The 27764-nt window shown below is 39.6% G+C and overlaps 1 long non-coding RNA gene across 1 annotated transcript; it reads left to right on the plus strand.

The window, feature by feature from the left end:
* Window positions 1-515: 515 nt before the first annotated feature.
* LOC138104785 (uncharacterized) lies at window positions 516-13617 on the plus strand. Its single transcript, XR_011148284.1, has 4 exons — window positions 516-723; window positions 3133-3206; window positions 3589-3754; window positions 11102-13617. It is a non-coding gene; the product is annotated as an uncharacterized lncRNA (long non-coding RNA).
* The last annotated feature ends 14147 nt before the right edge of the window (window positions 13618-27764 follow it).

Genomic DNA, 27764 nt, shown 5'->3' on the forward strand with positions numbered 1-27764 from the left:
GCAAAGTGGTAAAGGGAAAACACCTTTTTTTAAATTTTTAGTGTTTCAGACTTGGATCCTCAGAGCTTACACAGACAAAGCCGTGATTAATAGGTCTTGGGTTGAGGGAAAAACACACATCATTCCTCTGTCTATATGTCTGGATAAAGTAAAGCCACAACATAAAGCCTTTGTAATATGTCCATTGATGCCAGTTCATTTATCAGAGAAGATAGAAAGGGATCTGACCCAGGAGAAATATTTACTTCAGCCATAAATACTCTGTGCCTATAATGAATTCATCATCTGATTTTCTCCATCCCCTGTGCTGAGATCTGGAGAAGCTTCCTTGCTTGCTTTCTTTTTTTGCCTACTGTTTGGCACAGAGGCTGTTTGAGCAGAGCTGAACTGTAAATGCCATGATCACAAATCTAGCATCTAGCTGGCACCAGGGACAGAAAAAGGTTCTATTTACAGCTCCTCTGGGCGGTGTTAGCCAGTGGACACACTGCTGCTCTGCCCATCCTTGGGATAACCTTCACAGGAATACACCTTTTGCTTTGTGATAAGCTATGACAAGGCTTTCAGATTTGTCAGAATGTTCCTCTCGTCCCCTCCCTTCTCCTCTACAATATTCTGGAGTTGCTCAAACCTGTGTCTGAACAAAGGCATTTGAAGCAGCTGCATCTGAATGGAAATTGGACAGGTTTCAAACAAAGAGGAAGATGCATGCTGACCTTCATGGTAAGTACTGTGAAATACTGAAAGATAGCAAATTCTCTTAGACTCCATAAGCTTTTAAATCACCCTTTTTATTTTTCTTTTTACAATTATTTTTTTCTCTCTAACCCCTGTGCAGCTGAGTTAAAACAGAACTCTCTTTCTCCTTAAGTAATGAGGTAGAAAACAGCTTATGTAGTTTACAGAGAAACTCAAAGGAACTTACAGACATTTAAGCAGAAATTTCTGAGTGTCCATTCTGACAAGGAGCAGAAGGGTATTCTGAGTTCTTATTGCCATCAAAACTACTACACAAATCTTAAATAAATACAGTGAGCAACAACTTACAGTGTGAGATGGAAGAGAGATGTGATCACAGTATACATGTCACTGAAAGTGTACCTCTGTTACCTGCTGAATTTTATTGCCTTAAATAACTCCTCTAAAATATGAAGTGCATGAATCTCATCCACATGATAGCTGGAACCACAAACAAAAATCTTCAAGCAAAGTGATTATAACTTGACCGCTGTCAGTGTTGTGCCATACAGCTTGTTCCTGGGGCGGTCACATACCAACAGTGAGGAGGAAGCAAACACCCAGTTACTGCAGAACTCCTCAGAAACCCTAGAACTGCTGACCTGAGCCAGAAATAGATTCCTTTAGTGTGTATTACAGTGCATATGAATACATCAACTTTGAGATTTCCTTTGAAATATGCATTTCTTTAGAAAACCTAATTTAAGAGTACCTTCACTTGTTAATTCTGTGTTGATGGTTGAATAAATGACTACTTCTTGCCAAGACAACCTTGTGAAAGCAGCTGTTGAAATCAAGTGGTCCTTTCCTGACTGTTTCCAAGATTTAAGTAAACTATGTTTTATCAAGAAAGTAGCCTCATTTGAGAGTTTTGGACTGAGCTGCAACAAACTAAAGACAAAGATCTCAAATGTTCCTAGATGAGATTCAATGGAAGTGGAAAAAGTTAGTGTGGGATGCCCAGATCTCAGTCTGTATTAACTCTAAGGTAATTACTGTTTACACAGGCAGTGTGATAATCATACAACCTTGTTAAACACTGGCTAATAATTGTACTTGTTCAGAACCTTTCATCTCACCGTCGCAGAGCCCTCTGCAAACATAAATTCATTTTTACAACATTGTAGGAGTAGCTGAACAATTACTAAAGATGCCAGATCTCTGGGGTAGAAACCATAGAATCACAGAATCATAGAATGGTTTGGGGTTGAAAGGACATTAAAGATTATCTTGTTCCAATCCCCTGCCATGGGCAGGGACACCTTCCACTATCCCAGGTTGCTCAGAGCCCCATCCAAGCTGGCCTTGGACACTTCCAGGGATGGGGCACCCACATCTTCTCTGAGCAGCCTGTGCCAGGGCCTCACCACCCTCACAGGGAAGAATTTTTTCCTCATAGTAAATCTAAATCCACTCTCTGTCAGTCTGAAGCCGTTTCCTCTTGTCCTGTCATTACATGCCCTTATGGAAAGCCCCTCTTCATCTCTCTCATAGGCCCTCTTTAGGGCTTCCCTGAAGTTTTCCATACTCCAGGCCGAACAATCTCAATTATATCAACCTTTCCTCATGGCAGAAGTGCTCCATCCCTCTGACCTTCTGGACTCACTCCAATAACTCCATGTCCTTCCTGTGCTGGGACCCCAGAGATGGATGCAGACCTGCAAGTGGGTTCTCACCAGAGCAGAGGGGCAGAATCCTCTCCCTGGACCTCCTGGTCAGGCTGCTTTGGATGCAGCCCAGGACATGGTTGGCTTTCTGGGCTGCCAGTGCACGTTGCTGGCTCCTGTTGAGCTTCTCAGCAGCTAACACCCCAAAATCCATCTCCCCAGGGCAAGTCTCAATCCATTCTCCTCCTGTTCTGTGTCTGTGTTTGGTATCGCTCCAACCCTCTGCAGGACCTCGTACTTGGCCTTGTTGAACTTCATGAGGTTCACACGGGGCCACCTCTCAGGCCTGTCCAAGTCCTCTCTCTGTAAAGAGAGACAATTCTCCACATCCTTACCCAGAGTTAAGGGCAGATCCCGTAACTCTGCTGTAGACTGTAGGAATCGCCTATACTGGAGTTTTTACGTTAAAGGCAGCAGAGTAAAAATGAAGCTCTAGTTTCCTTGGGCTCTGTTCATAAGAACAACAAAAAATTATTTCTCATAACTAAAGGTCAGGCTCTTAAACCAGTGACACAAAGACATCCTGCACAGCAAACCACAGACCAGAAAAAGGAAAGTCAGTCAGCCATCTTAATCTGATAAACTGGTTTTGGCAACAAATTAAAACAGTTGTTTCATATTTGTGGGCAGTTTTTAATGGCTTGTTCTTGCATTTTAAGGTACTGGCTCAAGATTTCAGGTTTATGACAGGAAATGTATTTAACTGTTTTTCCTTTTGCTCTGAAAGAATAATGATGACACAGTGACTACAGCAAGAGATAACTTATGTCCTCATTGGAATCAGTGAAGAAATGCCTCAAGGTGAGTATCTAGCATAAAATCTAAATTATGTATCAATTTATGTGCGTAGCAACATGGAAGTTCCCCAAGTAATCTGGAAGGCTGGCAGATGGCACAAGCTCAACTTCATTAAAAAACAATGTGGAAGACCAGATTCCGAATGAAGATTTCCTCTCTAAAAGCAGTATAGGGGAACAACAAACTTTTCCAAATATCCATCTAGCCACAGACTAGCTACTAATTGAACCACTGTCAATGTCAAAGGACACATAGTTTTCGTGTTGTTATGGCCAGTGTTTTAATTAAAGAGGCATGGAAAGTGATCAGTTAAGTATGAGATGTGATGGAAAACAGAACTATTCTCCAACTGATGAGCACGGCTTCCCTTGCTTTCCCTTACCAGGGCAAATTGCAGATACCAAGGACCTCAGGTGCAATGAGGATCAGAGGAGTGAATTTAAGTTCCTTCTGGATCCCTGATGTCAAGATCTCTTTATGCCGGTCTCGTCCCTCACATTTGATAGAAAACCCCAGAGTCATCTGGAGACTGACCAGTACAATACCTACAGGTAATATATTATGATGTCTTCAGGAATTTTACTACAGTTTTCAATCCATATATTTCCTCCCAACTTTCTCTTCGACACTTCACTTTAGCCCTTAGCCCTTCTTGCCTTATTTCCCTTTCTTGTATCCCTGCTGAATTCACTTCTCATCTCTCCTGTTGTTTGTTTTCCTAATCAAATAATCTCCTTCCATTTTTTACTGAGCACCACTTACTTAATATTTAAACAAATTAAATAAACCAAATCAAATTAAATGAACCAAATCAAAAAAGTCTGTTGTCCCTATGTAATGTTTATCTGCTTGTTTAATATATTGTTCTGTGGGATACTGAAACCGAAGTGTTCAGCCATGGATTGCCTTAGCCTGTTTATATAGCATCTAGTGAAACAAAATCATATTTATAAGTGGCATCTAGGTCTTACCATAATAAAGATAATTAGGTACATTGCTGGTGGTTAACGGTACCAACAGTTTAAATAAGGGGTCTAAGCATATAGATGGAAATAAATCCAAAGAAAAGTAACACACTAACTACTGTACACTATACTAATGTAAAGTATATTCTAAGCACCAACAAATCCTAAAAAAATAGAAAAGAAGAAAACCAATAAGCCCTCAATTATTAAAGGATGTTCCTTTCTCGGAAACTTCCCATCCAAAGCATTTAAAATTATCTCTCTTTTGAACTGAAGTTCCAAGAAGTTTGAATCAATATTACAGCTTTCAGCAGCTAATGAAGACTGGTTACATGTAGACAAAACATTCTGCTGTTATCTCAGTAGGCAGAAAAAAACAAACAGAAAATTTTATAGCTTAAAGTATTTCCTCCATAAAACATTTTTAATACCTTGTGATCCTACTAAGAAAATACGCCAAGCTATTTTGTCTTTTTGGTCTGAAATACATAGATGGCTCTTCTGTCACTTATCAAAACACTAAACTAATTTTTCATTGCACAGACAAGCAGCTGGGTGTATACATGGTTAAGTGCTGCTGAATATCCACTGTTTTTAGAAAGGTCACCTTAACGGCTAAGAAGATACTCCCATTGTGTGTCACCAGCCTTTGAATCAAAGGTGACTAGAGCATTCAAAATACAGGTCTGACCATAAAAGTGAACACAAAGGCTTTATACTTAAGCTGTGGATTCTGGCCAGATAAGACATTAATTCTGGATTCTGGAAGAAATGCCCATGGCAGCTCTCTGGGCCAGGCAGGGCCCATGGGTGATGCAGTACTGAAGGCAGTGCCCAGGCATCCTGCCCTGCAGCACACACCACATCTGGGGTGCATTGCCTCTCTCTACTTACAGGTCACATCAGATCCCAGCCTCAGTCCCCCTTCACAGTGTTTTCCTGGATGCATGGGTTTATTCCTACAGAAACCAACCAGAATCACCTCACAGAATTTTCTCTCTTGCTGAGGCTAGCATTAAGGTGCTAAAGATTTTGATTATGCAGTCAGGATAAGGGTATTTTATTTTATTCTGCAAATTAGGGAATGAAACTCTCTAATACATCTCTTTCCAAGTCAAAGTAACACGAGATGCGATGTTATCTCTTAGAGTCATAGCAAAACAAATAACAAATAAGGTCTGGTGAGCCTTCTGTAAGACAATAATACTATCCCAGTTAACAGCTGATTCAGAAAGAAATAATTTTCAGAGAATCAAGAGGAATCAAAGAAAGAAAGAATACCTCAGATAATTTCCTCTACAGACTTTTGCAATTGCATTTGCTTGCTAAAAGACAATCTTTTTCTCCCGTTCCAGGATTATCTGGTATCTATTATGTCAGCAGAAAAACTTGGAAAAAAAATATCCTAGAACAGAACCTCCCACTCTTTAAGTCCATGCTGTGATAATGGGGAGGTTTTGTCTACATGCTCTAGACAGGGAAGTGACAAACAGGGAAGCTGTATGGCTTGCTTGTTGGCACAGGAAGAATTTCCATGAAGCAGGGAGCTGAACACATGTTTACAAGGCCTAAGCCAAATCAGCACAATAGCCTTAGGAGTGACTCTGGGACACCATCTTCTACTTTTTTCCAGCCAAGTAAAGAGCAGGGACACAAGCCCAGCTGAAAGAACTCCAGATGGGTTGATCCTACCTGCAGGAGCCACCTCCTTTTGCCTTCTCCACTGCCTCCTTGGGGACTCCATGGCAGCATCTTAGATCTGATCTTTCCCCAGCAGCTCCAGTTCTGATGGGTGTTGGGTTGGTTTTGTTTAGGTACAAGAAGGGACTTCTGTGGTAGTGGATTAGTGGTACCCAGATATCTGGTAATCCAGTAAGTTAAATAACCAGGACTAACAATGTCTGAGCTAAAATAAAATAGCAGTTCTTATAAACAGCCACGGGGTTATCACCCATCCGCTTTCCACCAAGTACTTTGCATCAGCCTCTGCAGAAAATGGTCTGTAAGCATTCCATGCTTCAACTTTGATTCCCACTGAAGGTTTTTTATGTTCTACTTCCAGGGGAGACTTGATAGCCCTAGACAGCTATTCAAAATGACATTTTGAGCAGCAGAGGCCTCGGGTTCTTTGGCCTCAATATTTTGAAGCAGAGGACATAAGGCAGTTAAAATGGCCTATGGATTTAATCATTGTGCAATGTTATCTTCTACTGAAAATATGATTCAATTGTCTTGGTGATTTAATCTGTCCCTTGATATCACAAGTGCTTTCAAAATTTTTAATCTACTTGTTCAGTTCTGCCTGCAATGTATTGTACAGCCAGAAAATAAGATCACTGTCAGTGCAAGCCAAAGGTGGAAACCTTTCTGGCAAACCTGTGCAAGGCAAAATCAAGGTTTTGGGGATATAGCTGTGTTCGTCTAGTCCACCCCTACCCCACAGGGCAAGAGGATGCACTTTTCAAAATGCCTTAAGCTGGATCTGCAGTTTTACAATAGATGAAGATGTTAAAACAAGTGCAGAACATAACATTCCCTGGGAATATTAAATACATGGTCGGGGAACAGAGCTGTAATTTTTCCATCTCCAATGGGTGATGGCTGAGGAAGGTTCCCTCCTGCCATTTGGCATCTATGCAGCAGATGCAGTAAGGATTGCACTGGATGATGCGGAGAAAGAAACACATCCAGTAACAACATCTACTCGTGGTTTTGTAAGAAACCTCTACTTTCCTCAGCACCATCTGCTGCACCCCAGCGGGTGCTGGAGACCATCATAGGAAAGCTCTGCTTTTCTGCAAGTTATTAAACCATCCTCTGAAATGAAAGAGGATATTTTCTGTTTGACAAGTCTCCCTCAGGAGGTAGAGTCTCTTGATAGGGCAAAGAGGGAAGGCATTGTGTTGGGATTTTTTTGGTTGTTTTGTTGGGTTTTTGGGGTTTTTTTAAGATAAAAAAACCTCAAACCAAAATAAAACACAACTGTAGCACCTCAGCTCAGCATGCCCTCCTGGACAGTAATATATCAAAAAATAAAGGGGATGACAAAGATGTTCCAGACAGAGCCCTTGCACAGTGTCACACCTGGATTTCACACTTTGAAAGTGGTAGGGGAAAAGGGTAAGGGAAAGGGTAAATGATAAATTTTGACCTGTACCTATGACCAGAAGGCAGCACTGTAGTCATCTAATCTGACTTCCTGAGCAACACAGAACACTAACCCAGACATTTCAGAAAGGGCCATGCCCCAAGACTGTTTGCACAGAGGATTTTATTCCCAAATTAGACAAAAGAGCCAGCATTAAAGGAACATTTGGGATAGAAGTGATTATAATACAATTAGAGTTGCCTTCACATTTCTTGCTGGAACAGTTTCACAGATGGCAAAGCATCTTTAATTAGAGTTGAGGACCATCAGGAGCAGAGCACAGCAATGTGCATTCTCTCTTCTTGTACAGAAGAGCTCTGGGATGCAGTGTGCCATTTACAGCTTGATCGAGGGGATTCTAACGAAATTATTTCTTTTGTCACACACTCTCGATGTGTGAAAAACAAAACTTTTGTGGAACAGTACCAGGCACAAGAAGAAAAATGGAAATCATCAAGAAAAATGCATCAAGAAAAATGGAATTTCCAGTTAAAAAAAAACAAATTAAATAAAACAGAGAGAGGATGAGAGGCACAGAGAAGAAAAATAATAGCAGAGAAATTCAGTGCTTAAGGCACTTCCATAACACGAGCAAGTTTTAATTTCCCCTTTTTCTGAACAAAAATCAATGTATCCACAGAAATTGCTTTAATGCCAGTGTACCACGTGGCTGAGGTTATATCAGTCTTACTGGGGGGCTGCTCTCTATCTCCTACTGCAGACCTTTTATTCTGCGTAAACAGCTAACACCCACTGGGCCTCACTCTGAAGTGCTTCCACACTCAAGTTTCCATGGAATACTCACCTTGGACATTGGGTCCCAACCCTCCTCTCCAGGCTACATTGCACTAAAATTTTACTATTTTAAAAATAGTTTCTAAAAATAAGCCAGAGAAGACAGTACTACAGCTGACCCTGGCATTCACCCTGGATAAGGCAGGCAGGCTGAAATCTTTATTCTTGATCTCTCGTTTTTCTTCCAGCCTCCTTTTGTCCCTCTCTACACTTAAAAAACCAAACCAAACAAAAAGAAACCCCACTAGGAGAAAACCCCAAACCCCAACCCAATTAACCAACCAAAGCCCACCAAACCGTAACATAAAATAAAAACATAGAGGTAATGGGTTTTGTTTTATCTCACTGTGAAACTGGATTCCCACTCCTTTATCTGCCTCCACTTCAATCAAGCAGCAAATAATTTTTGTGCCAAGACCTGCTTCCTGTAGTTTTGTTTATCTAGAGCAATACTACACTTGCTCTTAAGTAACATCCACAGGAAAGCTTTTGACAGAAATTCCTATAAGGGACTCAATAATCTGAGTGAAGAAAGTTTTACGTTTAAACTTTCTGCTGACAACTGATAACTCAGGTTTGAATTTTGCACATCGCCTCTGAGCCCTGGTCTGTGCTCATTCAATCCAATATCTGATTGATTTTTAGAAGACTGGAAAACCTTCTCTTGTGATAATCTCTGTTGGGTCAGGCAGGACAGAGAACTTTGTAAGTATGATCAAAAAAAAAAGAAAAGAAAAAGAAAGAAACAGAAAACTCAAAATACCCCCCAGAAAAAGTCCAATCCAAAGACGTAACAGAAAAGCCCAACAGAATGACCCCCCAAAACTCAAAACAACCCCTTCTCTCCTCCATCCTCACCTCTAATTAATGTTTTGAATAAAGCAAATTAAATTAGAGCTGGAATTTCAAGGCAACCACCTCTGTACTGGAAATTATGTGCATTCAAGCAAGAGGCATTTGTTTTCCCTTGGATGCTTATCTTTTTCCAAATGATGGATTTGCAAAATGGGCAGCTGTAATGGCTGCTAGATTGGTTTTGTGCCTTTAACTGATTCCTGTCTAACTTCCGCAGTTTGATTATGATTAACTCTGTGATTTATGCCTTCTTGAAGTGCATAACTCTCTCCTTGTGACAGTTTCACAATCAGCTGCAGGGTCAAGGAGGAACCTCATCTGTGGGCTTATTGTAGATAAACCCCAAATGGTCTAAAGGTCTCATTTTAAACAGAGTAGCCAACTTCTGGCAGGCAGTAATTGAGGAGGGGAAGTCACATGCTTTCCTAAGGTTGTTGAATATTTCAACATAAGGTTTTATGGGAAAAGGACTTTGATAAGAAAAATTATGCAGCGACAGACTTGAGAGTGGTTTTGTTACCAGTACAAGCAGAAGGGGATTAGTGAAATGTAACAATTTGGAAAGCAGGGTTGAAAAATATCATGTGTTATTGTACAGTACATGGTGTTAGATGGGAGCACAGGAACATTAACTGAATTCCCTGGCCCAGGGAAGGCAGTCCCATAGGATGCAAAACACACAGCTGCAGAAATAAAGATGCAAAAAGGAACCAACATCTTGTGACCGGGGCGCTGTGCTGAAAATTCACTTGTGACCTCAGCTGCTTGCTTGGTCACATCTCCAATGAAGGGTCACTCAGTTAAACCCAGCTTCCACAAAGCATGAACTTCTGTGCCTAAGCTTCAAGCCCTGTGCAAGGCACCCAGACTGGTGTAGGCGTGCAGCGTTTCTTGTGCTTATACTGAAATGTGGCACTTCAGCAGCACTTCAGCAGAACTGGTTTGGTGCTGGTGCCCAAAAAGGTTACAAATGTGGAATTGTCCCCTTCTCAAGCTGCTGCTTTTGTTGTTCCTGAACCTGTGCAGCTCATGTTAAAGACCTCCCTCAGCTATAATTTCCAAAGACATGGACAAACTAGGAAGAAATGAACTCATAAAACCAAGTTTAAGGATACAGAGCTGTGGGAGCAGCACATTGGAAACAGCACTCCCAGTGATGCAGGTGTGCTGGGATAGGCAGAATAAAGTGCCATCCTGCCTAATAATAGGACAGTGTGGTGGCATTGAGAGCACAGGTCTTACATAGTGGTGGAGGCGAAAGCCTAAACCACTGAACAACTCTGCTGAGGAGGCAAGGTTGAGATTTGATGATCTGGCTGAGATAAAAAGTGATCAGCTTCCTCCAAGGCCGGTCAGTGACCTCAGTTAAGCCTGGGCTGCTGCTCTGCATGCTTGGCCCTGTGCCAGCCCCAATTTATTCTTTATTCCTCCAGTGGTGCTGGTGCCACCCCACTGTGAAGCAGATGTTGTGCAGAAAATTCATTGTTTGTTTTGTTGCTGAATTCAATTTCAGCTGGATCAGTCCAATGATCTTGTCCACCACATGGATGATATATCAACACAAAGGAGGATCTGTGCCTAGGGGTGGAGGAAACCCACACCTTTGATTGACAGGGCCTGGGGATGCAGGTTTAAAATGAATATACAACAGCACACTCCAAGGAAAAACAAAGGCAGTTGGTAAGAATTAAGTGGTCTGGAAGACCCTTCCTCAACAGCTTTTGTTTTCCAGGTCTCAGCTAGCTGCCATGTGCAAGATGGTCACAAATTCTCAGTCACACAAGATTGGGGCAGACATAAAGACACCAGAGGACATCCAAAAGAAGGCAGCAACTGGACTGTGTGCTCATTTGTCTTACACCAGAGAGAATGAGTCTGTCACTGCCTTGAAGGAGTGCAAGAAAACACATCCAAAAGGGTTTCCAGCAAGGAAATAGGAGGTGCTTTGAGCACAGTTATTCTGTCTGCTTCCTTGAGGGAAAAGTCAAGCCCAAACGTGGAATGAGTAGCTGGAGGCTGAGCAAGCTGTGCGAGGCTGCTGGGGGGTGCCTGTGTTTGAGGAAGGATTACACAGTGCTGAGAAACCAACAGATTTTACTCCCACAGCTTTTATAGGCTTGTTCTGTTTTCTCCAGGTTATAAAGTTGTTTTGAAGCCTGGGTCATTGACGTCAGCACGTCACATCCATTCAGCCTTGAATCTTTCCTGACAGTGTTTTTATGCACCTGCGAGCCAGCAGCACGTACAAGCACCAAGCAACAATGGTGAAAGAGGCTTTCATTGCCACCACGACAGCAGATGCAAGCATGGCCCCTGAGGAAAGGTTAAGTGACCAAAGCACTCGAATATGAAAGATCTTTGAAACGAACTGCAGCCTCCAAATACATAAAAAGTAACTAGGAAAAAAAAAAGTTGTATTTTTTTCTTTTTGCTTTTGTAACAGGGCAAGAAATAATGAGCTTAAATTGCCAGGAAGGACAGGCAATTGTTGACACAAGATTAAAACTTTTTAACAACAAGGACAGTGAAGCGTGGGACCAGTTTACTAGAAGAGAGCTCTTCTTCAAGAGCAGATTAGACAACTCTGTCATGGATGATTTAGACTAGCTGGATGGAAAAGCAGGAAGATTTCTAGGATTTTGAGTTAGCCATCAATATATTAAAAATAAGGATCTTTAAAACTGGAGCATGGGCAGCATCACACTGCAGCCAATACCATAACATAAAGCACAGTCAGCCTCAGCTTGCAGTGAGGACATTGCTCCTTGTGACTTCAGGCACTCCACAGCTCTGCCTCGTTTCTGCCAAAATGAAGCTGAGTTTACTACCTGCCCTCAAAATGTAGGAAAGAGATTGATTAACTGGAGACAAGAGCTATGAGGGTCAATTTCATTATTTGGGACAATTGGGAAGTTATTTTCTATGCCCAGGAAGAGAATCTCCTTCGTAATGTTACTTGTCTCCTCTAGCTTATTAATCATTACTTTAAAAAAATGGTCCTAGACACATGAAAACAGCAAAAATATGGAAGGAAAAAGAAGGAACTAATCTTGTATTAATTATTCCTTATATCAAATATTAATTACAGTAGTTAACGCCACACACAGGAACTGCTTTGGTCCAAATTTGGTACTTCTTAAAAAATTCACAAAATCCCCACACAAACCCCTCAGCTTTATTTATACTTGTGGCAGCTGACATCATATGTGTTTGCCATTTGTTTCTTTAAAAAAAATTAACAAAAAGCCCACAAAAATGCCACTCTTCAGCATCATAAGATTTCTATTGCTTTTCCTTGGTTCATACCAGATTAACCTTTTGAAGGCCAATGGAACAAAGACTATGTACCATTTTTTTTGGCTAAATATTGTGAAGTACGTTTTTTATTCAAAAAAGCTGCCTTTGGCATATTTTATATGCTATTACTCACGGTGTAAGACTCTTGCAACTACAAAAATGGCCAACAGGCCCAGACATTGTGGTCTAAAGAGGTCCAGAAGCAGCTGCAGAAAGCTCTTTGCTTTAGTTATTTGCATACAGCAAAATATTTTTGCTTCTTTAATTCTGTATGGTTCGTACATGGCTGTCCTCTGCAAGGAGTACAGTAGTTACTAACTAACTAAATTACTGACTAAATTACTAACTAAAATAGACACAGTGTCTGGAGACAGATGGGGTCTACTCAGGGACCTTTTTCCCCCACAAAGTGGAGTTTACCTTTTGCCCAACCCTAAGTGGTCCAAATTTACATTCAAAAGTAGCGATGTAACTTTTTGGTACAAGACATAATTAATGCCAACAGTTAAGTATGGATCATAAGAACAACAAAAGTTTATGGACAATGGAACCACACCCACACCACATGAGATGTACATTTTACCAGGAATTTTAAATTATGTATTACAGAGCTTCTTGATCAGCTGCTTTCAGATAGTCAGGGTACAATGAGCCCCTGGACTTCCCTGATGTGACAGGCTTCGTGTCTGAAATTCGACAAACTTAACAGTTTCACTGCTTCATTTAGGTCTTGTCTAGTCCTAATTAAGAGTCATCATATTAGGAACTTGCAAAAGTCTGTCTGCATTAGAAAACCATGATGCTCAAAAGGTGGAAAAACCTTCAGAAACACACACGTGGGGTGTGGGAAAGGTTGACTCACAAAGTTCATTGTCTTTAACAAAGCAGCCTGAAGCATGTGTCCATCAAGAGAAGGGACAAAAAGAGGGCAAATTATTTGCAAGTCCTATGCTTTCTCTGCTTGTTGGTAAGTGCTTCATTTGGAGCAAACCCTCACTGCTGCACATTATTTCTCATTCACCTGCTGCAGTTTTCACAAAGAAAAATCTCAAACCAAAATAAAAACCCACAAAAACCCTACAGGTTGTGCTGATCAAAACAAATTATTGTAACTTTTTTCTACTATACTAATATCCCCACCGAAACCAAACAAGACACTGTGTTGATGTCTGTTATGGGAATGATGCTGCCGCAACAAAGATTTCCATACATTTCCCCTCTGGCTCCAAACCAGCTTCCCTGGAATCAGCACAATGCAGACACAACATGACTGATTTTCTAACTTCACAGGAATCAACCACCACATCTAAGACCAGGTGATTATACACTTGGACATAGATAAAGAAAAATCCAAGATGATTTCTGTATTTTAACTAAATATTCTTTCTAGAATATTGAGTTAAAAAGAATACAACTTTCTATTCTTTTAACTAAATATTTTATTAAAAAATTCATAAAAAATTATGCATTTTATAAAAAAGTAACAATTCACCTCATAGTAAATGGTGTATTATTGTGAGTTAAAGAAAAAAAGATTGATACAGATAATATTTTCCAGAGGTAGAAGCAAATACAAAAGACATTACCTTGTAAAGAGCTCACAGTGCAATGGACATTTTTGAGAACAAGGATTGACATGGCTGAGAATAAAATATACGTGAAAAAATATTTTTAGGGGTTGAACGCTGTTCTGCCAGGGCAAAGCAATGGATGTTTATTTTCAACATTTAGTTTAAAAATTGTAACTCATACATGATGACAAAATGCATATTAGTCTCTATGATCATCAGAAAAGTTGGGAAAAACTGTCTAACACTACAGAGCAAAAAAATACGCCAAAAATATAATTATTTGAAAAGTGAGTAGCAATTGTTGAGTAATCTACTCAACAAATAAACTGAGTAGAGTAGTGACAGATGAGCTCTCCATGCCTAAAATACTCCCAGATATTCAGAATCCAGTTAATTTATATGAGAAGTTTGATAATTAAAACTGATTAGCTTTCTTATACTATCTCTGAGATGGTTTTTCCTGGAAACAGAGACATTGCAGGCAGCCAGGTAATTCACAGAAATAACACTGCCATGATCAGGCACTGCCAGGAGCCTGATTGTTCTGATAAAAACCAGGTGAGTCACAAAGAGCTACTCCCTCTGCCAACATTTTGGTTTTATACCACTTTTCTTTTAAAATAATTATCCAAGTTAAAATGAAGCCTCTTCTATGTTTTGTGTAGGTTCTGGAGACTCTGGTTCTGTGGTTATTGTGGTCACCATTTCTTGGTGGAAATGCATTTGTAAATCAAGGTTTAAAATTGTATTTTTCTGTATTGAAATTATTTTAATTGTGATAATATTTATGTATTCAATATTTTAAACTGCTTATCATTCCGAAAATCCAGAAGGAATAATACACTTTTTTGGCTACTCTTAACAGAATTAATAGATAACAGAATAAAACTAACCTCAGAAAGAGCCCCTTGATCTAATACAAATCCTGATGGACAAAATAATGAATCTTAGCAATACCTGAATTTGTGTTTCCATCCTTTTTCTATAAGATGCCAAATTAAAAGTTTGCAGCCTCTCCCACTGAACTATGGATTCTTTTAAATTCTGATCTGAACTCATATTTAACTCTCCATTATGAACATCAGACCTTCCAGAAATGTGCAATTATCCTGATATTCAGAAAGGAAATAAAATCATGTCTGTTTTTAAGCAACATACCAGGAAATTGCTAGGGGCTTGTTCACCATTAGTTTGATTTTCTCTTCATCCAGGAATACTCTTGATTGCCCCAGGGCATGGAATATATTTAATCACACCTTTTCACATGAGCACATTTACAAGCCAATAACTTTAGAAAGTAGATCTCTTGTAAGATTCATGATGTCCAGTCCGTGATGAACCCCAAACTTTCAAGAATAATGCTTGACGCCTTATCTGACTGCCAGAAGCCTGAATTTCTTTATTTCTTATTTGAAAACTAATTGTAAAATTACAATCTAAAGTAAATTCTAACCCATATTCTTTCCAAAGAATTTCACTCTTCCCTATTAAATAAAAAAAACCCAGCAATACCCTGTGAGTTCCAATGGCTGGGTGCTCTCAGCTGCAGGAGTGGCTGGTGTTACTGCAGAGGTGCCAAAACAGCAACACACAAAAATGGCAACAGCCTTCGTGCAAATGTAGCTGAAAATACTTTGAAGATGACTTTTTTTTTTGAATACCCTGAAAATCATTTTCAAAGAAAGGCATAGTGATAATTTTTAATGTTTACAATGTTTACATGCACTTATCAAAAATATAGAAATATCCAAACAGAAACTCCTAATAATTCTGATAACTCCTGATGTACTTTCACATGAAGTTCTACTTAAAAACTGACATTTCTGTACAATTCAAACTGACTGACGTGTTCTACACTGAATGACTCATCACATCATGTCTGACTCATCTTTGGTTGCTTGTCTGTAGTTTATTGTTATTTATTCAACCTGGGTGGCTTAATTTAAAACTGATTTTCAGTTCAGCACAATTTAAAGCCACTTATTCATGTCAATAAGAACAAGAAGAAAATGATGTGACAAAGATAACTGGCCTAAGAGCCCCATAATTTGGATCCAATTTGCAAACAGCAGCAATCTTTAATTAAGTAATTTCAAGAACTTAGAAAAATTGAAAGTTTAATTTTCTCCTAATAAGAATGAAGCATGAAACTTTGGCTTTCAAACAACTTCTTTTTTGAGTGCACCAATATTGACAACTCACATCAACTGCAAGGTGTTACAACTTAAGGAACCTGCAACAGCTCTTGCTTAGCCTTTAATTCATGTGCTATAACTTCTTGTGTGTGTGTATTTATAGAACTATTTTAAAAAATTAGAAACCTTTAGAGACATTAGGGCAAGGTGTAGCTTTCTTGCATCCAGCATTCAGATTAATAAACTGGGAAAAAGGAGGAATGCATTTGCTTGGGGAGTAACAGTGGCACAAAATTGACTCTGAGGTCTAGTTCTGCCTACATAAAATCTAAATATTTCTTTAAAAAAACAAAAACAAGCAAAAAAACCCGAGACACAGACAACAGTAGTATTAACACAGATGTAAGCTTCCTTATCATCATAATTGTCAGAAGGTAGTTTGAAATTTGATGTGTATCTGCTGAGAATAAAGCCCTATTTGTCATTTTAAAAACAGATATCATAAAGACTCTTCCCAGTACACGGAGCCTGAGAAAGTAAATAAGAATTTTTATTGGTCAAGATCAAACTGATTTTTTTAATTGGACAAGAATGGTTTCTAACAGAAGTAAATGATTCAAGATTTCATTATTAAAAAAAATATGTCACAGAAAAGAGAACAAATCCTGTACACTCCTGAGTGACATTTTATAACCCAAGGATACCTTTCTTCTGATTAATTAACTTCTCTTGCTTTTTGCTGTGCTAAGCTCTGGTCCATCCAGGAGCTCTGGTTAAATGAGAAATGGACTAGAAATCTGGATCCATAAAGGGTCTCATAGGCTCCCTAAATCCAAGCACTCTGAGGCCAAGATCAATATGGATGCAAGAGTTGCCTTAGAATCAGGAAATAAACAAATGAAAAACCACAAACAACCCACAAGTTCTTGTTAAGGAAAAAACCAACAAAACCCACAGCCAGTTCAGCTAAAACCAAAATCCCTCACTCAGAAGCAAAGTTTCTTAGATATATAGCATACAAAAATTTCTGTAGATAAAAATGTGGGTTTTTAATAAATGTTTACCCCAAATTGTAGTCTCACTTGGTTGATGTGGGCAGGGGTGGAATTAAATCTCAATACTATGGGGAAAGAAGAGGAAACTTGATAGAAGTCACCTAATAGAACAGGACCATAATAGCTGTCTATGGTCCTTTCCTCCTGATACAGATTAAATGTATGGCACCCGAGAGAGGTTTCTGCTGAAATATATACATGTAACATATAACTGATATTTATACCTTTGAATAATTTAGAACATTCACATTAACTATGGGTGATTTTGACTTCAAACCTTAGCAAAAACTAAGTAACATTTTATTTTCAAAGTAATTTTGAAGCATAAAGTAACACAAAGTCATAGCTCCCATCCTTGTTTCACTAGTAGATATACCATGATGGCTCACTTACCAAACTCACTCATTAATATTACTGGACCATCTCCTGTGGCATCTGGGTGTCATGCAAGCCACCCTCAGAGACATCAAGTCACCTACAGGGCACTGAACATAAACTGAAGCAGGTGTCATACTACAGGGTATTCTCTCTCTGCCATATCCTTGTCACATAATTTTACCTTTAGTCCTGCACTTAAGCTTGCAAGGTTTTCTAGGCTGGGACCATTTTTTTTGCCTGCATGAGAACTCAGGTAACGTGGCTTCAGCTTCTAGATTTTCCTTTAGTTCCTATCACATATTACAAACAAATTTATTTAAAACTAATACAACTGCGGCAAACTCAAAGCTAGCTCACCTCAGAAGATGGAACAGATCCCAAGAAAATATATCAGGGAAACAACTTTGCTGGGAGTCACTTTGTCTCCTGGATATCTGTCTCAAAATGAAGAGGTGTTTCAACTGGTCAGTAATTGGGGGCAAAATATATGGAAACTTTCATCGATATATTAAACCAATCGGCATAAGGACGGCCTCAGGGCTTCCTTGAGGAAATACCTAAAGAAAATACGGAAAGAAAAGCAGGAAAGCAAAAGAGGACCACAAAAGATGTCTGGCCACAAATTAACCTTTTCTTCTTTGTTTTGATGAAACAGCATGACTAAAGCATGACTAGAAATCTCCATGTGGCATTGCTTTCCTGAGATTACTCTGAAGGGAAACACCTTTGTTAGCTTGGCACAACCAATTATCTCTGATACCAGATCAACTCAGGTATCTCCATAGGACTAGATTTACTTAAGGACACAAGACTGAGCTGCAAACATTTCAATAATTCTCAGTTTGTTCACCTGCTTGAGATTTATGATCTTCTTCCCTCACCCGCCAGGTACAAGTTAAGAGTCCTGTGGTTGTGAGCATACTACAGCAGCTCCTGCTTACTCTTGAAGCTGCAGAAACCAAAGCCCCCAGGATAACTCAACCTGAGTCTATTACGTGACAATGCCAAGATTACCCTCACAATGGCCAAAAGCTTTCAATGCCAAATCAAAGTCAGTAGGAGTTCCCTGTGGCTGTTTTCTCAAGCTTTTTTTTTATGTGGCTTGGAACACCTCCTGACCAATTCTCTAGTTACCGTATCAGCTGCCTATCTGTAAAACCTCTGGAGACTTCTGTGCATCTCCAAGTTACATCCAGGTAGGACATTTTGATCCCACTCCCCCGCAGCTAAGTGGAGTTTCAAACCTACACTTAGAGAATTAACATTTTTCCTTCCAAACGTTTGAGTTCATATGGTAATACTGAAAATGTTACACTGTAACAGACATTTAGCACACAAAGGAAATTTTATCAATAAGGAAAGTGCACACATAGACAAAAAAGGTTGAAGTAGTCAGGTTTAACAAGTCAAAATAGAAAGCAAAATGCTGTACTTCTGTTGCTGCTTCATTCTAAATCTATTCCAGACTACACAAGGTAATTTACTATTAAAGGTTATCAAAGACATTTAATTACATACACATGGACTAATGACTTTCTGTTTGAGTTAAATCAACGTGCAGATCCTTACAAAAGGACCACAGAAGGAAGTTTCCTGTGATCTCAGATTCCTGTGGTGTCTGTTTGAACCTATTGGGCTGAATGATTTGTGTCCAAGTGTACTGAACAACTTGTATGTTAAAGCTTGGACAAAGCCCTTTCATCCAGCCCATTTCATCCTGGCACACACTGAGCAGGATCCTGCACCTCATGATGAGTTACACACATGTATTTATGGCATTAGCAATCAGCTCAGCATTCCAGGAACGTGTGCCACAGAATTGTGTTAACAAACATTATTGTGTCAGTTCCGCAGGGGCTGCGGGGCATTGACAAAATATCTGTTGTCTGCAACAAACCAATAGTAGTCACTTACACTGCAAGTACAAAATGAACACTGTTCCAGTCAGGCTGGTGAAGGAGCCCAGAACCGGTATAGTGTCACTTCTGTGATTCCCAGACAAAGGATTATGCTTATTTAGGATAGTTTTGAGGCAAAATTCAAGCCAAGCACGTCATCATATGTATCTTGGGGTGACTTTGTGATGTGTATCCCCTATCGCTGCTCTATGCCCAGAAATTTTGTGCCTTTCTATGCCTTTAAACTGAGCCTGAGAGGGAGGGAGAGGAAAAGAACCGAGCAGACTTCTCAAAGTGGTTGTTCAAGGACACAGACACACACTCTGCATCCTGCTGTGGTAGAGAGCAGAAGAAGCACCCTTCTTGCTTTTCAGCCAGTTTTTGGCTCCTTTTCACTGGAGGGAGACAGAGAGTTGAACTTTGTTTTCCTGGGACTTTGGGTTTTTTTTTTCCTTTCTTCTCTTCTGGACTGTTTCAACATCAGAACACATCGGGAGAATTTTTTGACCGAGGCCCTGGAGGTGGGCCCACACCGACCCAGCTCCGAGGAGGAGGAGAGGGACCACACCTACAAAAGGACTCTGAAATTTTCCAGGTTTCTCTCCACAGCGAGAGGTTTTATTATTTAGCATTATTATCCTTTTTCTGTGTGTTTGTTAAATAAATAGGTTTTATCACTTTCACTTTCCTCCAAGGAAAATTTCTTTTTTCCCGAACCTGGTGGGGGAGGGATGGTTGTAACCTGCCTTCTATCAGAGGATATTTTCCTCCAAATTTGTCCAAACAGGCACAATATGGGATTGGAATAGGCTTAGAAAAACCTAGCTGACAGCAGTATTTTAAATTCTTCCAGTAATCAAGGGAAAAATTAGGACCATCAAACATGCAAATTGTTACAGGCCCATTTAAAGAACAATCCTGGCTTTAGAAGCATTTATAAGACACAGAGGAGGAAAAAGGATTATGTATAGACAAGTGTTTCAAGATAAGGCAAATGAAAACAGAAGGCTAAATTACTATGTTCATTCTCGGGAAATCCATGGCAGACCCAAGAAAGCAAGCAAAAATTCTTTCTTTACACTAGGCTTTTACTATGATATATATTTTTTAAATAGACATCGTTTTATGAAATGCATCAAATTTTATTATCCACTATGTCCTATAGAAGTGGTTTATTAAACTGAAACACCTTGAGAGCTCACATATTCTCCTGATTTCCAGTAAGTTTCAGTACATTTCTTGCATTTAAATATACAATACTCATTACATAGTAAAAACAGTAAGGACTTCAGCTTAGTGTATTTAATGAAACACACACACATATTCCACACTAAAATTTTTGTATAAGATAGGAACTACCTATATTATTAAAGTTCACTGAACACTGTTCCCCATTACTTAAAACATGACTAAACCAACTGTTCTGGTTGAAACTTTCCAGGCTCATTTTCTGCTTCAGATTGATTTTTTGTTTTAGTTAAATGGGAGGGAAGATGTAAGATTCCAGCCAAAACTGCCCAATCATTACTAAACACTAGAGTAGGAAAAAAGAAAGATTTATTATTCTTTTTAAGAACGGCTTACTTACCTCCTTCCCCATCAAGAGAGAACATTCTTATGGGAGCAGCAGTCCTGACACAGAAGAACAGCAGCTCTTTACATTGGTCTTTTATTCATGCTCTGAAAAGTCACCAAATTTGGCCATTTGAAAATTCACAGGTAACAGGAGCGCAGAAGAGATTTCTTTCATTTTACCAAATCAGCTTCTTAAAGACTCACTCTCTGTAACATATTTTCCAGGTAAGGGCACATGAATACCCTGCTGCTGAGGGACTAAACTTTGTTCACGTCACCTGAAAGCTCTGGATCTTTGGCAACCACTTTGTTGCACCTCAGAGCCTGATTTGATTGCTAAATTAAACCTGCTGTAACTAGAGAGGAATGAAAAGTGAGACAAAGGAATGGAGACTAAAGAGGAAAACAACACTTGGATATTAGAATGCAAATAAAGAAACTAATCAGAGCAGGAATGGCTCAGTAAAGAGTCTCTGATTAATACAGAGAAGACTGGGAAGAGTCTGCTGGAGAAAATTAAATGAGTTCATGATGAATGAAGAGAATTTGGAATTTAGTAGATAAATAAACTGCAGCATCTTGGAATGCACAGGAATACTTGAAAGCAGCAGAAGAGGGGGCAGGTAAAGGTGGAGTGGTCAGTGACTGCCTGGCATGAAGAGAGTCACTCACATGCTACCAACTGCAGTTTGAAAAAGTGCATTTACTCTGTGGAGCTGCAGAAGCGTGACTGGGGTCAGTGAAGGGCAAAGTGGGTGCCCATCACCTCTGGAGAAAGGACTGTGACATTCAGAGAAGGGAGGTGTCTAAGTGGGTGCTCTGGCAAGAAAAACTCTGGATGACTGGGCTGGATTATCCTGGCTGGAGAGCTGGGAATCCTGCAAAATTAAGGCATGAAGACAAGGTAGAAAGAAAAATTGGAAAGGCATACCACTTTCTGGGGAATTTCTAGGGAAAAGGCAAGAAAGTGACCTCTAACTCAGACACAGGACAATTCTGCTAAAGAGCAGTAGTTGCTGAAACCCTAAACTGAAACTAGATCTGACTGATACACTTAAAATACAAAGCTGAGCACCAAATTAAAATACTGTGACAATTAAAATGTGAATTTGTGTAAGTATACATTAAAGTATAAATCTCCCAAATATCTCAGAAATCAAACATCCCTTTGCCAAAATAGTAAAAAGTTCATTTTTTTTAATTGCTCGGTGAACAAATAGCATTCTCTAGAGGTTAATACTTTTAGTTCATGTTAAAATTCATTAATGTAGCTAAATCTTTCCAGTTCTGTTTTTCACATTATACACCTAGTCTTAATCCATTGTGTATCTTTGTGTACATGTGCATATATAGAGACATATATATATATATATATATATATATATATGTATTTGTTTTAGCACTAAGAAGTGGAAATTACTCCAGTTTGAAACAAATGAAAATGGTTTTTTTCCAGAACTATGATAGGAAATATCTTAAGCCTAACAGCTATTGATTTAGATAGCAGCTTTATCTGCTGAATGGATGAAGGAAATGGGAGTGGTTAAGAAGTGAATAAATGTGAACTCTGTCCTGAAACTCACAAACGAATTCCCTTCCAGCTTTCCATTATGACAAAAGCCTAGAGCCTATCTCAGCTTAACTCTTTTTCTCTTTCAGAGTATTCACATTCAGAATACTTAAATGAAATCAGGAACATGCCCCTCCACCCCATTTTTACTCCAGTCTCCAGTGCTATGTGTCCCATATTAAAACCAAAGACATGAAAAAGCAGTTGGCAGTTTGCAATACACAAAAGCACAGAGTTTCCTCCACTATGAAGCACTTAAATTCCATTCAGGGCAAACAGGATTGTTATTTCACTTACAGAAAGACCTCAGCAACAAATATATCAGTGATGCAGAACAGGACAGACTTCGTTGCAAACTTTGAAGAGGGAGTCAGTTGTTGAGCAACCAGTGGAAATAAAAATGAAACTGCAAAATGGTGTGGGAAAAGCAGGTGATGAGCAGTGAGCTGAAAGAGGAGGAATGGAGGACAGGAAGGACAGGAGGGACAGCAGAGACAGAGGCAACAGAGGTACAGGCAGAGGAATAACTGAGATGCGCTTTTGGGATAGGGACAAGATTTAGTGCAAAAACAGCAGCAAAGAGCTGCAAGCAAGTTGTGGAAATGTGTCATTTGGAACAGGCTGGTGAAATGTAACCCCTGTCCCAAGGGTGTTTGGCAGGAAAAAGAGTCAGAATTACATATCTATGTTTCCTTTATAAATTACCAGCACTGTTGGTTCACAATCCTCCCCAGCCTACAGGAAGCACTAAACACCCTTCCTTGACTCTACAAACCTCTTGGTGGCCTCCTCTGGACTTACTCCAACAAGTCCATGTCTTCCCTGTGCTGGGGACCCCAGAGCTGGATGCAACACTGCAGGTGGAGTACCAGATGACTGAAGTGCATCCAGCATTACATATCCTGCCTGTGGTGCCTGGCAGTGGCTGCTTTTTGGGTGCAGGTGACAATCAGGAGTTCTTGGTTTTTTATCACCCAGGAGCACCCTAGGTGGCTTCTGTGGTCCTAAAAAGAGGGAATTTCTTCTTAGGTACTCCCTCTGAGGGAACTTGCTCAGAGCATTTCTTAACACAGATTCTGGAAAGAATAATCTGTTCCTCCTTTGTTTCATTTCTGGAAGCCTTTCTGAGGGGGAATTTTTGCATCAAATAATTGTTTTTCTTCTGGAGAGGCAGGCTGTCTTGTAATACAAATTAAAGTCTACACTGCAGAATATTTTTTAACACTAGAAACTGAAAACAAAGAATACAAATGCCATGTGCCTCATTGTCAGCACAAATAAAAGTTCCACAGTCTCACAGTTATGATTTGGCCCAAGATCCAGGAGGAGGAAAAAAAAAAATCCAGAAACCAAAACCACAATACTTAACCCTCACAAATCTTAGGAGGCTGTACTAGTCCTTTACAGGGGCTTGACTCCCAAATGACTGGGTAGTCAGATGAGGCAAAAGGCCAATATGATCCTTGATAGATGCCTGTACTCTGGGAAGAGCTGTTTTCCGCCCTTGATGCTTTTGTTTCTGTATTTGCTTTTAGGCAGGCAGGGGGAACTGTAATAGCTTGCATCCTATCTACTCAGGAAACTCTTTCTGCAGATACAGCTATTACTTAGATTTTGTAGGGTCTGAAAGCATCTTTTCTTTCTTATGCTTACATTTTTAATCATTAGCAATCAGCATCAGCAGGTCATTAGCAATCCAACCAATATTCATTCGTGTTTTTTGCCAAGTGCTTGGTTGCAATTAGATGATATCTTCAGGGTTTTTTTCTATACACATTTTTTGATTCAGGTGGCTTTGTCTAATGCCCTATCCCAGGTCTTCAATAGTACAGATACACAGGAGGCTGCTCTGGTTAGTGTATTAAATGGATCTTCATGGCTCCTGCTCAAAAATTGTCAGGAGAGCCATACAGCCAGCAGAAGAAGTTTGGATCTGATTACAGCTCATGTAGGTGGCCAGTTTTCTAGAGAAAACCAAGCCTAGCTCCCAGAAGTGAGAAATATCAGCCTCTAGGGAATTTCAGGTTTGCTCACTGCACAGTCTCCCAGAATCAGTCAGAAAAAGTTGCTGAGCTTTGCCTGGACTTCTTTCATTTCAATCTAGAAAGATTTCTCAGCATTTAAACAACCAATACAATTTTAAACAGAAGAAGTACAGGCAAAGAGCCCCTGCAAGTATAGCTACAGAAACCTCCAGTGTAAAAGCTGAATTTACAATCTCCAATAATGAGTTGTTCCTTGATAAACAGCTTGGGTAAGGGATCAGACAGAGGCAACCCTCACATGCTCTCACTATTGGCAAGTTCACAGCACACCAAATGTGAAGTCAAAGGAAACACAACAATGTTATCTAAAATACACAAAGGGCATGAACTGATACGGATAATGGCAAATAGACTATATAAATAATCTTAAGAAGATGTTATTAAAAGCCAACACTTCTATGCAGCCAATGAAATGTGAGATATGGTGTTGTTTGCCATTCCCTTTCAACGGGACTATAATGGAAACTGCTGATTTCCCTCCTCTTTCCCTCGACATCAGTAACAGAGGTTTCACCAGGGCAAAAAAAGCTTCCAGCAGGTGCTGGTGGTCACAGTGTAACGCTCGTTGTGTAGTGGAACTTTTGAGTGCTAATAAGGGTTACCTGCCCCAAAACTCCACATGAATAGCAGGAAAAGTGAGCAGCAAGCTGCCCAGCACTTGGGCTGCTGGAAGTAGCAGCAGTTCCCATTTTGTGGTGAGGTTTTCTCAGGTGCTCTACCTTCCCTAAATGCTTTGAAAAGGAGTATTCTGACACTGACATCCTAATTTTCCTCACTCTTGTCTCCTTGCCAATAGATCAGATTCATAGCACCTCCCCTCGCTGTGTCTCTCCAGGGAGAAACGTGTGCATTGTAGAAGTCAGGTAAAGTTTGAACCCAACTATGTTATAATGTAAAAAAAACCAAACCCAGAGAGAGAGAGGTAGGTTTTGTTCCAGACCTAGCAGAAATTTAAAACATTTTCTCCAAGAGAAGAGATTCAGTTCTTTGCTACTGCTTCTGGAAAACAGAATTAAGCAATACAAACTGTTCCCCAACTTCCTGTCTTTTATGTCCTTTCTATGTAATTTGGCTCTCCAGGTTTCAGGTCACATTTGCATAAGGTATGAGACCCTGGCCTTAATTATCATTTGAAAAGTAGCTCTCAGAACCATTGACTAGACAAAAACGGATGTACAAGTCCCAAGAGGAAAGAGAATGTTTCCAGGAATTGGAAACAATTCTTATTCAAAGAATTGAAATATAGAAGCCTTGCTCTGTTCATTGTCATTCATCCTTGAGAAATACAATGAGCATTTCTTTCTTCTTACAGTGATACAAACAAATATGAATGGACTGACACTAGAAGATGTCCTTTCAGGTATAAGACTCAAATCAAACCCAGTCTATGGTCTCAAAGCATGATGAAGTTCTCCTTCTTTTTGCCCAGGACACAGATAATTATCAACTGTGATGTGAATTTTAACAATGACTATTTACATAAATTCAGTCCTCTGTCCCATTTTATGACTGAGCTACAGTGAGGTGAATGGCAAGAGATTAATCTCCTCTTCTCTCACACAGAAGTCTATTGCTATAGGACAAACAAGCACTGCATCTAAGAGGGCCATGCAAAGAAAAAATTTTGGTTTGTGTGAGTTTTCTTTTAAATAAGCTAAAACAAAATGCAATTGCTGTTCTGTTCATGGATTTTTATTAATAAACTGTGGCTGATGCTGCTGGCACCTTGCTTCTGTTATTGAGATGAATCCTTCCAGCTTCCAACTGTGCTGGTGTTTTCTCTTGGGAAGGGATATGGTCTGCAAGAGTTCCATTAGTCTAAAAGAGAAACATCTGCTTTGAGTATGCAGCAATTTATTGGCTGAGCTTAGCAGTAGGTTCACTGCAGCTGGTCAACTCTGCCCTATCTTGCATGCGTCATGGAGACGAAAATGAACCAGCATTTACTGGTTTTCAGTGCATTCTTAAAAGGAGATATGATTCAGATGAAAAAGATGATTATGTTGGCCATTTTCCTTTAATATAGCTTTGAGTTACAAGAGTACGTTTTCCAGAAAGACAATACTGTTGAACTAGGAAGAAGGAACAGGCAAGTTGTTATTGCCTTTTTTACTGGATGTGGAATTCTAAGTTACTGCATCCAAAACCAGGCTAGAAAATTACCAGGGTGGGACTACTTGAATGCTGCTTTGGCTTTAAAGTATGCCGGTGGCCACTTGTTGTAACATTGAAAAGGAACTTTGCCAGTAAATCCAGAAAATTCTGTGGAATTGCCTTCACATCATGAGGTGCTTAATAGGTTCTGTTCCACATAAAAAGCCCCTATAGCACAGTCTCTGCTTCCTATGAAACATTAGTCAGACTTAAATGTGTTTTTTCGAGGAGATTCTTTCTGACTTAACAGTAGAGGTAGCCCTTAAAATATGAGCTACATAGATGTGCAATTCTTAATTCCATAATTCATAATTCACAAACCTGTCATTTGATTTTATAACAGTGAAACTCGCTAAAAAACCAGCTCTGTCGAAAAAGGGCTCAATTCATTTCTCTGTTCCACTGCTTTAACTGCTCCAGACACCACTGTGCACAACCCAGACTGGTAAATCTGATGTTACCTCCTTAACTTAGGTTATTCTAACAAAATTAATTGGCAAACCTCAACAATTCTGGTTATGTCTGTGGTACATTGATAATGCAGGTTGTTTTAATAAGGATAAAAAAGTCTGGGAGAGGAAAATGTTCTTGTGTCTGCAAGTCTGCTCTGCAATGGTTATCTAGGTGGTTTATGCTGCAGCCCATACAGAGGCATATTTGTTTTGCTACAAATGTATGCTTTTATAAGGTGTTTTGGGATCCACTGGTATGGAAAAAAAATATTACTTCCTTCATGGCTTTTTTCCAAAACTTATAGGAGAAAGAAATTTCTGGTGGAGAGCAAACATGAATTTCCACACACTGCCATCAAAACCCTGATTTTGCTTATATAGAGCTCCAAGGATTTTCTCCCTGCTTCCTCCCTGTAGATGTAATAACAGGATGCTATCTCAGGCCAGCCATGCACAACTTCCACACCCAAATTAGCCTTCCCTAATTCTCTGTCAAATCACACACAGAGTATAGTACTACAAACAAGTTCTCTCTTCTTTTCACCCTGTAAGTATTACAGGCCCACTAGGAACAGCAACAGGAGTATAATAAACTAGGAATGCAAATCCACACATATTTTGCAGAAGAAGGTTTTATACACAGAAAATGCAATCAAAATAACCTGTTA

This window comes from Aphelocoma coerulescens, chromosome 1A (assembly GCF_041296385.1).
Source record: "Aphelocoma coerulescens isolate FSJ_1873_10779 chromosome 1A, UR_Acoe_1.0, whole genome shotgun sequence".
In the NCBI taxonomy this organism is placed as follows: domain Eukaryota; kingdom Metazoa; phylum Chordata; class Aves; order Passeriformes; family Corvidae; genus Aphelocoma; species Aphelocoma coerulescens.